Source organism: Lichenostomus cassidix, chromosome 12 (genome assembly GCF_008360975.1).
Source record: "Lichenostomus cassidix isolate B80296 chromosome 12, HeHo_3.0, whole genome shotgun sequence".
NCBI lineage: Eukaryota > Metazoa > Chordata > Aves > Passeriformes > Meliphagidae > Lichenostomus > Lichenostomus cassidix.
Window position 1 is genome coordinate 4,909,775 of NC_139493.1, and position 12,145 is coordinate 4,921,919.

Genomic DNA, 12,145 nt, shown 5'->3' on the forward strand with positions numbered 1-12,145 from the left:
TTTACATGCATAGCAAGTCAGCCCAGAATGCAGGTGCTTTTTCCAAGAACGGAGAGGAAGCACAAAAGGTCAGAAACATCATCACAGGCACTTAATACAAAGCAGTTTCATTAGGTTTCCACAGATACGTGATGCTCAAGGAAATCCCAGCTGAAGCATGTCCTTCAAGTAACACACATGTAGCACTATCCTCATTTGCTCAGCTACTCAGCAGTGGAGTTCATGTCAGCTTGTTAATTAGGCAATTAGCGTCTGAGGCATCAACACAAAGAAGTAGGAAAACAACCTATTTTCAAGGTGTAGGTGCACAGAAATAATTTCTGTGGGGACTTGAATTTCCAATTCTGAGCTCTGACTAGTCCCTTGTTTAGTTTTTCTTCTTCAGAATGAAAAATAAAACTCAGGCAGAACCTGTGGTTTCAGGTCCCACTGTATAACCTCACTCCAAGTCAGTGGGAGTCTAGAGATACAGCCATGGGCAGATCTCATCTCTGTGCCTGTGATTAGTGATTTGAGGAGGTGAGAAGAACAAAGAAAAGAAAAACGGAAACAGAACTCATGTGATGTAGGACTGCTGCTTGTTCATGCTCTGGGCCACTGAATACCATGGCTGAAACTTTGGCATGGACCAGCTTTGGAAAGGCACACAGTAAATAGGAATCATGGTTGCATCAGCACCCACCTTCAATATTTGTTCTAAGACTAAACAAAACCTCAGCCATTTTCCCTCTACTAGCAGGTCTAACATCTGCATGTGCTGCAAGACCTGCACCTCCCAGCACTCAGAGAGAAGATCTACAGGGACATTTTGGGTGACAACCAGCAGGCCTGTTGAAAGCTCTATTGGCACATGGGAAAGAATGGAATCCTAGCAATGCAGGCTGCACAAACCATGGCCTGGCAGTGCCATGCATGGACAAACCTGTTTCACAGCCAGTGGCAGCCAGTGGCATCACAACATTATTCTGATTGTTTGGATTTGTCCAGTGCAGAAACCCCAAAAATACTGGGTAGGGTTAGAGAGGAGCACCTTTTTTTCTCAACTCTGATAGTGAATTTTTTCTAAGCTGACTTCCACAAACACAATTTAAAAGCATTTCAAGGAGCTCTGTCAATAGCCTGAAGTGTTAATAGATTATTTGGTAGACTCCAACACTAATCCAGACAAGCATCATGAATAGGCTGAGTAGAAACCCAATGGTTATCAATAAAAATCTAAGCCATTACCATCCATTCCTTCAGCTTGATGAATGGTGAGGGTTCAAGTTAGAGTGTAATGGCAGCTTCTTCTTGATATGGAAGTTACTACCATATTTATATTCTGTCCAAGAAAATAAAAATAAAAATCACAGAATAAATTTTTAAGCTTCCAGAAGTTAACTCTGCTTTGTGATCCCAGGGGGAACAAAGCCTGGATCTGCAAGTCAGAGCAGACAGAGCAGTTTTGGTCATCCTCACACATCAAACCCCTGCCCTGGTGTGTGTGTCACAGGCTGAGCACTGCCATGAGCCAGCTGTTTGCAAGTTCCTGCTGCTGGATAGATCCACTGAGAGCCTTTTGCCCAACTGCAGAGTGAAATTGCTCAGAGCAAACTGGTCCTTGCTCTGTCTCAGGACATTTCTGCTGGAGGATGGCAGAATCTGAGCAGGAGGGTTCAGAGCTCACCCCTGGCAATGACCTGCCAAGTTCAGCACATGTACCCAAGGCAATAACCCACAAGTGACCAAGTGCAGCATTTCCACCTAAAGTGCACACAGTGAACTCATGTCAAACTGCAGGGAATTTGCCTGAACTGCTTGTCTAAGGTTTGTCCTCTTGTGCTGACTCAGTCAGTATGAAAAAGGAAAGTAATGACTCTAAGTGAGTGTGTTCAAAGAACAAATGGGTTTTTTTTATTTTTCATTCCCAATGCTGCACCCCTACTTCACTTTAGAGGTAACAGCCAAGGATTTAAGTGCATTATCCTGTAAACACACCAGAATGGAAATGTTTCTCTGTAATGGAATAGTTCATCACCTAGGCCAGCTTCTCCATTGATTTACATTCCACGTAGCCTCAGGAGCACTGCAAGGGCTGTAAATCAGTGAAGAATAGCATCCTTTGAGTCTAAATCTCCCCAGCCATTCAGAAGTCATGTTAATATGTAGCTGGAGCTGTGGTGTGCATGGAGGGACTGTCAGTGGGAGCAGCTCCAATCAATGGCATTGAAAGGGAGCGCTGTGGTTAACACCTGCATCGATCACGCTAAAGAGTGATAAACAATTACAGCCATCAGCCCAGGATCACTGCCTGGCACACTACATGAAAGATTCCCATGTCTTTAGGGCTGTGTTTTTTAGGCTTGACTGTACCTTTGTTCAAATTACTGAGTTTTATGAAACCTGTTTTTCTGCTTTCCCTAAATGATAAAGCACCAGGGTCTGGAGGACAAATATCCTTTAAATCAAAAAGCTGAAAATGTACTTGGAAAAATGACTAAAAACATGCCTTGTCAAGTGGAAAAAGCTCTTTTTCTCAGGATCTTAAACATCTTTGAACTGGATGCCAGGTTGATTTTTTTCTTTAACTACTGTGAGCTCTGGCCTGGGACACGCCTGGTGACAGAGGGACAGCAACACAACTCTGGGGACTCAGGAAACTACATCCTGATGTGATATGACAAAACCAGGACCAGCAGAAGCACTCAGGGTAATAAATCTAGAAATAAAAATGGTACACCTGCCCCTGAGAACAGCTCTCCCACTACCATCAGCCATTTATGGTGTGTTCAAAACCTGTCCCTGCTTTAGTTTCACCCACAAGGCTATCCTGTAAAACACTTTAAACTAAATTCACAGAACGTCTCTCCTTTCTGAGCCAAGCATGGGGCAGCTGTGACCCTTTTACCAGTTTATTTCATGAATGAAGTTAGTTATGAGAACACCCCAAATTTGCCTTCTGACCACATCTCCAACCAGGCTAAAATAAAGAAAACTCTGCTCTGCAGTGGTTGCCTGTTACTTTAGTGACCTTTGTGGGGTCTCCTGTGCAAAAACATATCTGTAATCATTTTCCTGAGAAGTTTTAAAGCAGGTACTTCTCCATCAGCAATTATTTGCATGTGATTCATTGGAGTTATTGCTGCCATGGCAGGGGTGGGGGAAAAGACTGTATTTTCAAAATATGAGATCCCTTTCTTCCATCGTAATAATGGCACTGCTGCTGAATAAATAGGCTTTGGGCCTCTCAGGCTCCTGCATTTAGAAGTGGCCATGTAATGTGTATATTTGCCCAGTGGGGGGTAAGGACTGTGTGGGAGCCTCGTGCATAAATCTTATTAAATAACCTGTGGGATGCACACAAAAAGCCTCTGCACCTCTTTAAATAAACTAGCATGAGCATTTATTTACCATTTTCATTTTCTCTGTCAATCAGCTTTGGGGAAAGGAAAAAAGAGGAGGAAATTGCTGGTATTCACAATGCCTCAGTACAGGATCACTGAGTTATGGGGTTGTCGTCTCCAGCACCTTTCCATGCATTTTTTGATAAGATTTGTTGGCTAATCTATTTACACAGCATTAAGCGTCTATTGCATATGAATCAAAGGTTGCAAAGGTTGACAAAAAAAAGGTCCAAAATTCCTCTATACTGCAGTGTAGAAACCAACAAACAGCAGCACTTAGCCAAAAAAAACCAACTCCTCAACCATTTTGGAAGGCAGGCTGATTTTCACAAATTCATTAAAACAATTCCCAATTAGGCATAAAATAGAAGATCCACAATTCATCTCCTAAAGAAAAAAGGAGAGTCTCCATCCTCACGGCTGACTGATGTTGTGATTGGAAGAGCTTTAAAATGAAACTCCCCACCACCCTCCCTCACCTCCACTTTAAAATACTGCTTTCCAAAGCAATCAGGGATATCTCCTGGAAGAGCCAAATCAAACTACATCTTGTCCTTGAAAATATTAGCTGAGGAATGATTTTTGCAAGCTCCACTCTAAGGCACACATTGATCTGATGACAGCTTTGGAATCTTTAGATGGACTTGACCTTTGGTCTTTTTTCATAATGTCAACATGCCAGTCTCCATGAAAGCCCAGAGAGTCACAGTTCTTGTGGCCAAAACCAGAGAAATAAACTATGAATAATCTTTTGTAATTTCATTTTGTTTTTCCCACTTCTCATGCAGGTTTGAGGGATTGCTCCTGATTTTTTTTCCTACCATGCTGTAAGGTAGCACATGGTTTTCGGGAAAGAGATGTCAGTAATTATGCTTATTGAGTTTTTCAAGTTGCTGGATTTTTTGTGGGTTTTTTTTTTTAAAGAACATGAAAAATTTCATTCTCTTAAGTTTTCTTATCCTGGGACAATTGACAGTATTTTCCTCATATTTCAGAGTGGCTACATGGATTGTTTCAAAACTGCATATAGAAAAGAAGAAATGTATTGCTCAATAAAAGTTTATTTTCACTTACAAGACAACAAAGAGTGGGATATTTATGACAAGAAAGTAAAACTCACTTAAGGGTTGAACAAGAAAACTTCCAGCCACCTGTAAGAATCAAGGCTGCTGTGACCACCCCACTCACCACTTCCATGGAGTTTATATCCTATAACTGAAAACTTTCCATAGTTCTCACATGGCTCCCAGAAGTTTCCACTGGCTGGGATTTCTGTATCTGCTGAAATTTAACAAGGCTTTAAAAATAATAATTCACCACTGTGAAATCAGTGGGATGCCAGCAAGAAGATAAAATAACTCTTAAATATGTAGATAATTCCCAAGGAACAGAAAACTTCAGTGCTCAGCCCCTCCATCAAAAGCTGCCGAAGTCAATTAGAAGACTTCACTTCTCCTGAGCTCTGTACTTTAGGATGTGGTCAAGGCTCAAAGAAAATGGCTAAGTTGGCTAAAACTTGCTTTTTCTCTCATTCCCCAGCACCTTTGTAGTTCAGGTACAAAAATCAAAGTGATCTATGCTAAGAAAACTAAAAATACAGCCCAGGAGAAGGTGTTTCTTCAATCTTGCACCTCTCAGGCAGATTCCACAGGACTTTCCCAGTGAAATCCAGAAGGATATATCTGGAATCCATACAGCATCGAGCAGCTGAGGTAGAAGAATATCTATGGCACAATTTCTCTTAAATACATCTCACATCTGTCAAAGCCCACTGCAATCAATACTTTTATGACTGTAGCTGCAAGTTGCTGAAGAAACACAGCAGCTATCCTTTAAACTGATATCAGCAAGATATAATGGGATATTGGAATTAACGTTAGCTCAGTCAAGCATGACAGCTCAGTGTAATGACTAAGTGTCAGCTACTTTGAAAGTTTACATCTCTTTTAATTACCACGATTACCCAGCTGACTGGTTTTGGGCTCATGCAGCTCCTGGAGGCTCTGAGTGAGCAGCAAACTGCAAGGCACAGAAATGTCAGAGAAGTTTTCTGTGGAATTGTAAGGATCAGATGTTGATCCTCATCAAACTGCTGTCCCCTGCTAAGAAGAACACTACAGAAAACATTACCAACTGCTTGGGGTGGGGAGATGTATCCTATTTCTGTTCTCTCAGTCAGTAGGACAGCTTTCCTAGGAGGTGGCAGTTGTGGGAAATCAGTAGATCAAGGAGTTTTCTTACTGCAAGGCTTCTTCTTGCATTCCACCAAGTTCAGGGTGGCTGAAAGCCTGCTTGTTTTATTTCTAATTAAGGCTCCCCTCTTTTGTCTCCAGGCTAATACAGCTCTTCAAACCAAATCCTGTGGGTTACACACCAGGCACAAGAACAGTTTTTCCCCTGTGTGCACGGACAGGTTGGAAACACAAACCTAACTTTTAATGAGTCCTGTTTCCAGCTAAACCACCTTTCACTTTGTCACCTCCAAACTCCCAACAGGGACAGTGTGTGGGGGAGTAGCAGGAAAGCACACACCTACACAAAGTGCTTTAATTGGCCAGGCCTGGGTAAGGCAAACAGGGACCACTGGGACTTTCCAAGTGCTGATTCCAGGGTGGACAAAGGAAACCTCTGCCTGGTGAGTGCTGAATTAGACCTTTCCTGAGAGATGGCATTTTGCAGTAGCATTCAGTCAGGGAGTGACATCTCTCCATCACCTCTGCTGCCCATAAATGTACTTTTGCTCTCCTACCTTTCAGCCCCCAAATTCTGTGGATTGCATGACTGGTGTATTCCCCCTTAATAAATTTTTGAAGCAAGTTTTTCCAGAGCTATGAGGAGATGTTTTCATAATGAGGGTAATTACCATTGCATTTTAATGTACTGCAGTACAGAGCCATGGTTCAGCAGCTTTACTTTAAAACAAGTGTTAAAATAGAGAGCTTTAGATCTATCATGAAATACATCTGTAACTAACCTCTGGTGCCTCATGCCAGGATTTTCTCTTACTAAACACTAATAAGGTGTGCTCTGGCCTGCCTGCCACAAGTGGATGAGGCTCCTCTAATGAGCCTATAACTACCAAAAAAAAAAAAAAAGAAGAACAAAAAAAGAGAAATAACTACTAAGTCACTTTGGCCTCATTTTATAAATAGTGCCATCTAATAATTCTAATTGTGACAGAACATTGCCTCCTAGAGATTGATGTCACTACATTACACAAAAATAATCAAATCAGAGTGCAACAAAGGACAGGGGAGCTCAGAGGAGAAATAAGATTAGCCATAGATAGGGCCAACTATCAGAACCATAATAGTGTTATAAATCCCATTCCTTTCAATATATCTGACATAGTATACAAGGATAGAAAATAGCAGTAAAATACCACATACAGGTTCATTATTTTCCTTGCCACACACTACTCCTTGGATAGTTTTGTGAGAAGTGCAGAAAAGGGGAAGAGGTTGTTTAAGGGATGGTGAAGGAGCATTCACTCATCCTTTTCTCAATGAAAAGAGTGCTGATTTTGGACATGCACAGGAAGGCTCTCACAGGAGAGATGAAGCCACTGACAGCAGCCCTCAGGTACTACTGGCAGCTGCTCCAAAGCCTGTGAACTCAGCCAAGCCATGAAAATCCTTCTCCAGCCTGTCAAGGCCCCTAGAAGGCAGCTGAGCCTTGTTAGCAAACCAGCCAGGCAGAATAGGTAAACCTCAGTTCTCCCAAAAAGTTAATTAAGAGGACCATGAAGGGCTGTTTAGCTGGTTGGTAACAAGAGAGATTGGCAGGTTTAGCTTGGGAGGCAGCAGCCAAGGTAGCTGAGAGAATTCCCAAGGCTGTGTGAGTCCAGGAGGTCTTTGGGGTTCTTTTAGGAGCAGGAGATGGGAATGCTGTTAATAGAGCACTGCAAACAAAGCCCACCTGAGCACAGCTCTGCCCTGCAACACCCAAGCTCTGTGTGGAATGTTCTGCTTCTGCTGTGCTGCTCTGAGACGGGGAAACACCAACCATGGCACAGAACCTCCTGTGCTCCTGCTGCAAAGCAGCTTTCATGCAAAAATAAATAAGTGCAGGGAATGTGGAACAGAACCTCCACAAGTGAGATGCAACTTTAAAGCAGAGCCTGTGCAGAGCCCCAGTGGGAAGCAGTTTAACAATTGGTATCAGAGTTGTTGGGGGCAGCAAGTGGAGCAGGTGAGAGAAAGCAGCACAAGGCATAAATTGTGAGGCCTGGGGTCAGTTGGAGGAGAATGGGTAAGAAATCTCCTTTATTCCACCTCTCACCTATTGTGATTTCCCCTGAAGGAAAAAAAAAAAAGCTTTCCAAATGGAGAAGCCATCACTGCAAGCTGAATTTTATGTTGGCAACAAAACGACTCTCTTATTAACCCTTCCACTGAGAATCACCATCAGGCTCTTCCTGCACAATGTTACATCTCTCCCAAACTGGATAGTCTCTCCCTTTATAAAAATCACTGTTGTTCAGTGGCATTTTCCAAAGCATTAACCTGGCAGCTTCCTTTGTTTCCCACAGGAGCCCCAACCTCACCCAATCAATCACTTTCCCAAGAAAGCTTTCCTAATTCCTCCATCTCTCAAGCCAGCTAGAGCTGGCTGCTCTGAGGAAGGCATGGGCAGAAGAAACCTGTAAAAAGGGACTTTACAGCTAGGAAATGTTAAGTATTATTAATGCATTAGAGAGCCAACACAGTAGCTGTTGCTGCTGTCAAATGCTTTAGTAATACACTAATCTCACCATCCATATAATTCTGAGCATCTCCCCAGAGAAGCCAAGATTACTGCATCGGCCATATAAAGGTAAATGTTGCTTTTCCCATTATGATTCTACCCACAACTTCCAGCACTGCCTGATTAAAATAACTTGGCCCTGACTTTCACAGTGTTTTGAAGGTGACAACATTTTTAGACATGACATCCTTCTCCAACAGAGAGTGCAGTTACAGGAGCCTTTTAATGGCTTTTGCAAAGCAATAACTCTGCAACTTGAAGGAAAAAAAAAAAAACAAAAGGCAACCTAAATATGAAAAGGCTGCTTTTATTAAGAACCTCTTTTTCATTAACATTTGTGTTTTAGAGCTCAATATCGTTCTATGAATATTGATGGTGGGGAACTGGGTAGTGTGGCAATGAAAGCTTCTTTTCCTGGTGATTTATTTTATGGTGAGTACCCTTCATTTATTTTACTTAAGAATATAAAAAAAGCAAAAAGAGAAAAAGACCATTTTGATGTGTGCTTTTTTCCCCCATGCTCAGGTGTGAGATGTCTCTGGCAGGGATAATCTGTCAGTATTTAGAGACAGAATAAACTCCATCAGAAACCTGGATGTTTCTTATTGAACGTGTTGGGGAATTCCACCGAGAGACTGGGGAGCTCTATCCAAAAGCAGACTTGTGGAGATCAGAAAGAGATATTTGTTTGGAGTTTCCCTGCTCCCAGAGCTGCTCTTTGTGCAACCTGTGCAGGGACCTCCTTGAGCAGAGCCACCACAGCTGACAAAGCTCCCCAGTGGCCTCCCTGCACCTTTCTCAGTGCTCCTGCTATGATTACATTTTGTCAAACTAGATCAAAGTTTTGAATCTCCTCACAAGTCATAAAAACATAAACACAGTCACAATAAAAGTACTCACCAGCTAGCTCAGGAATGGTGGGGATGCAGCTCAAGGACTTATTTTTCCTTACATCCATTAAACTTTCTTCTTAAATAGCCCGGGAGTATCATTTACAAAAGATTTCTGATTCAGTTCCCTTTAACTCCAGGTTTGTCCTTGACTCTTCCAGCAAGAAGATTTTCCTCTCATGATTTTACAATTTCAAATCACCTGCCCTGCTTCCAGAGCTGCTCAAGTGCAACCCCTCTTTTGGCAAGAATCCTTCACAGGTGAGTTTAAGTGTCTCAAATGTCAGTAAATGAGCTGTAAAGGGGCATCCAACTACCCACTTTATTCCACTTAAGTGAGGACAACAAGTTCTCTCTCTCTCTCTATTTATTTATTTATTTTTTATCTAGTGTGGTATTTGCAGATACCAACTTTATTTAGAACTGCTCTGTGGCTAATTTTTATAAACAATTTGTTCTAAAAGGCATCTCCCTGAAGTCCCAAAATTAGTATTTTTATCCCCAACACTGCAGCTCAAATATTTTTTGGACAGAAATAGTTACATCTGAACTCATGCTTTTGTCAGAAATCTTCCAAGAATATCAGCAGCATCAAGGATCTCCATTTGAATTCAGTGAAGCTACCACTTTTCCCCTCTCTGCTTCTTATGAAAAGACTCCTTTAGAAGCATATCCTAAGGAAACTTTTGAAGTATTGTGACTAAATTTTCATACAATTTGTAACTACTTAATTGTAATGAAGTCTGGGGAGAGCAGTACCCACTCATCTCACATAAATTAAGCTGTTGGGGACTAGCAGATATCCCTGAGAGGAGACAGATGGAATGCTGAAATAGGATTATATTAAAAGGGCCACAGCTTCTTCCCACTTATCCCAACCACACATCTGGATGGAGTATGATCCCAGCTGAGAGCAATGTGTGCAATGGGCAGAAATCTCCATTTCCCCAGTTCCCAGGCAGCTGGGAGCCTCTGAGGCCACAGAGCAACTGGGGGCAGCTTGGAGCCACCCCCTCAGATGCTGAATTGAGGGCAGGAGCAGATGGGTTTGTGTGGCTGAGACCTGTAATGGGCTCCCTGGTGCCCCTTCTGTGCCCTGAGCAGATCTTGAACCTGGGCCAGCACACACTGAGCTCACAAGGGTGCTTGAAGCAGCTTAATTAGGGAGAAGCTTTACAAAAGCGGCTCTTGTACAAAATAACTTGTTTACTAGCACAAAGTACAGAAACAATTCAATTGTTTTCTATGTTTCCGTGTCCAAAGCCCTCTGTAGAGCTAAGGAGCTCCCTTATAGCTTCTTAAGGAAAAAATAACAATGGAAATTATTAAAAAGGAGCCTGAGACACCAAAATCCAGCAATTAAAAGCACCTAATATAATATTCATGCTTTCATGTATCAGATGCTCCCAAAATGTTCTTGCTGCATGCCTGCACTCATTACAATATGTAAAACTGGGAGTGATAGTCATGGTCTTAAGTCACATTATCCCACATCAAAAATCAGTCTCTGCTCTCCTACCCCAGTCTTGTCACGCTGCTGTGGCTCCAAAGTTGGCCACTTCCCTTAATATAATCCTTATCTTTAATGCTTCCCTCCCTTCACCCTCCCTGCACTTAAAAATTGCTTTGTACTGCAAAATGCAGGAAAGGATTTTTCGGAAGAAGGGGAAAACCTCCCTGCAGTAATCTCTCCTCATATCCAACTGCCAATTTAGGAGCTCAAGGTGTCAAAAACCTCCCAAGTGGCATTTTCCTCCCATATGGTTTTAAATGTTCCCTCCCCAAAGGTGACCCTTGTGAGATGCCACATCCCTGGCAGGAGCACACCAGCTCCAAATCCATCTGCCAGGACCTGACACTTTAATTTGCTGCCAGGGGAGGGATGAGGAACCCACCCTGCTGATGGAGCAGTGGGGGATGAGGCCAAAGTCTGTGTTCAGGGGTGACCCAGCACCTTTCCTATCTCAGCTGCTGCAAGCAGAAACCACCAGGATTTCCCTCATACGCTTTGGGAATGCCAAGTGGCAGGAAAAGAAATCATCCCAGCTAATTACTGAAAGAGTGGGACAAATAAATGAGTCAGTGCAACAGAAATCTCAGCAAATGCTTGTCCTTTCACCACATTAAAACCTGCTGTTTCTCTTGGGAAAAATCAAAATAATTCCCCTTCCTTTAATATTAATAAAATTCATGTCAGAAACGTCAGCACAGGCTTACAGAAATGTGACTAAGTTTTAGATATATGGCTTTTTTGGAAAGCTATTCAAACATGCTAAATAATCTTTCATCAATGGAATGATTTGCACTTGATTTTTTTGCATGAAGTGTTTAAAGATAAGAGAGGCTTTTAAAGCAACTTTCAGGTTTATTGCAGTCCTGTGATACCTCTTCAAAGTTCAGAGCCATGGCTATGCATTCAAGTGCTGCATTACTGAGAAATGTACATCAGCTGGAAAATCAAAATGCTATCACATGGACATAAGGACATTATCTGCAAATGAAGATCAAGTAACAATTCTCAACGTGCCCAATAAATATTAGGGGAGGATATTATTGCAAATGAACTGGAGAAGTAAATAACATTATCACAGTGGAGAAAAACATACTTATTTTTATTCCAAGAAAGAACAGGTGGAATTCCTAGGCAGTGGGCAGGCTGAGATCCTTCCCATTGAATTGGATGACAGACTGCAAGGTTTCCTGCTTTTAGAGTCAAAAGATCCAAATCTGCCAGTGATCACTTTCCTGTGGAAATTCTTGGAAGTATAACTGTGGTATTGTGCCTTTCCTTTCCCTGCACATGTGGGGAATCTGCATCTCTGAAAACAAGAGAGGGTTTCATTGCCAAATTTAAACCAAGTGAGATTTATCAATGTGCAAAAGTCTGCTCCTGGAGGAAAGATGGGCTGTGCAGTTTTAGAGACAATTTTGGCCCTTTGCAGAGAATACACTGTTGTTTGGTCTTTTGGTTTGGTTTTTTTGGTTTTTTGGTTTTGTTTTTTTTTGCTTGGTTGGTTTTTTGGGGGTTTTATTTGGTTGGTTTTTTTTTTTTTTGCTTCGCTCCGGTGCCCTAATGACTCACGAGCTTCCTCTCATGGTGGAAAGAAACTGGAATTTCTTGACAGG

At 42.1% G+C, this 12,145-nt stretch overlaps 1 protein-coding gene and 1 long non-coding RNA gene across 4 annotated transcripts in view; one reads left to right on the plus strand and one right to left on the minus strand.

Moving 5' to 3' along the window:
• The window catches only part of TAFA1 (TAFA chemokine like family member 1), a 203,354-nt gene that overhangs the window by 83,661 nt on the left and 107,548 nt on the right, over window positions 1–12,145 (minus strand). The window lies entirely within an intron of this gene.
• Window positions 7,181–11,708, plus strand: LOC146431564 (uncharacterized). Of its 2 annotated transcripts, none has more exons than XR_014854687.1 (4): window positions 7,181–7,634; window positions 8,476–8,561; window positions 9,160–9,280; window positions 11,394–11,708. It is a non-coding gene; the product is annotated as an uncharacterized LOC146431564 (long non-coding RNA). The 2 variants fall into 2 exon arrangements; XR_014854686.1 differs by lacking the exon at window positions 7,181–7,634 and adding an exon at window positions 7,644–8,198.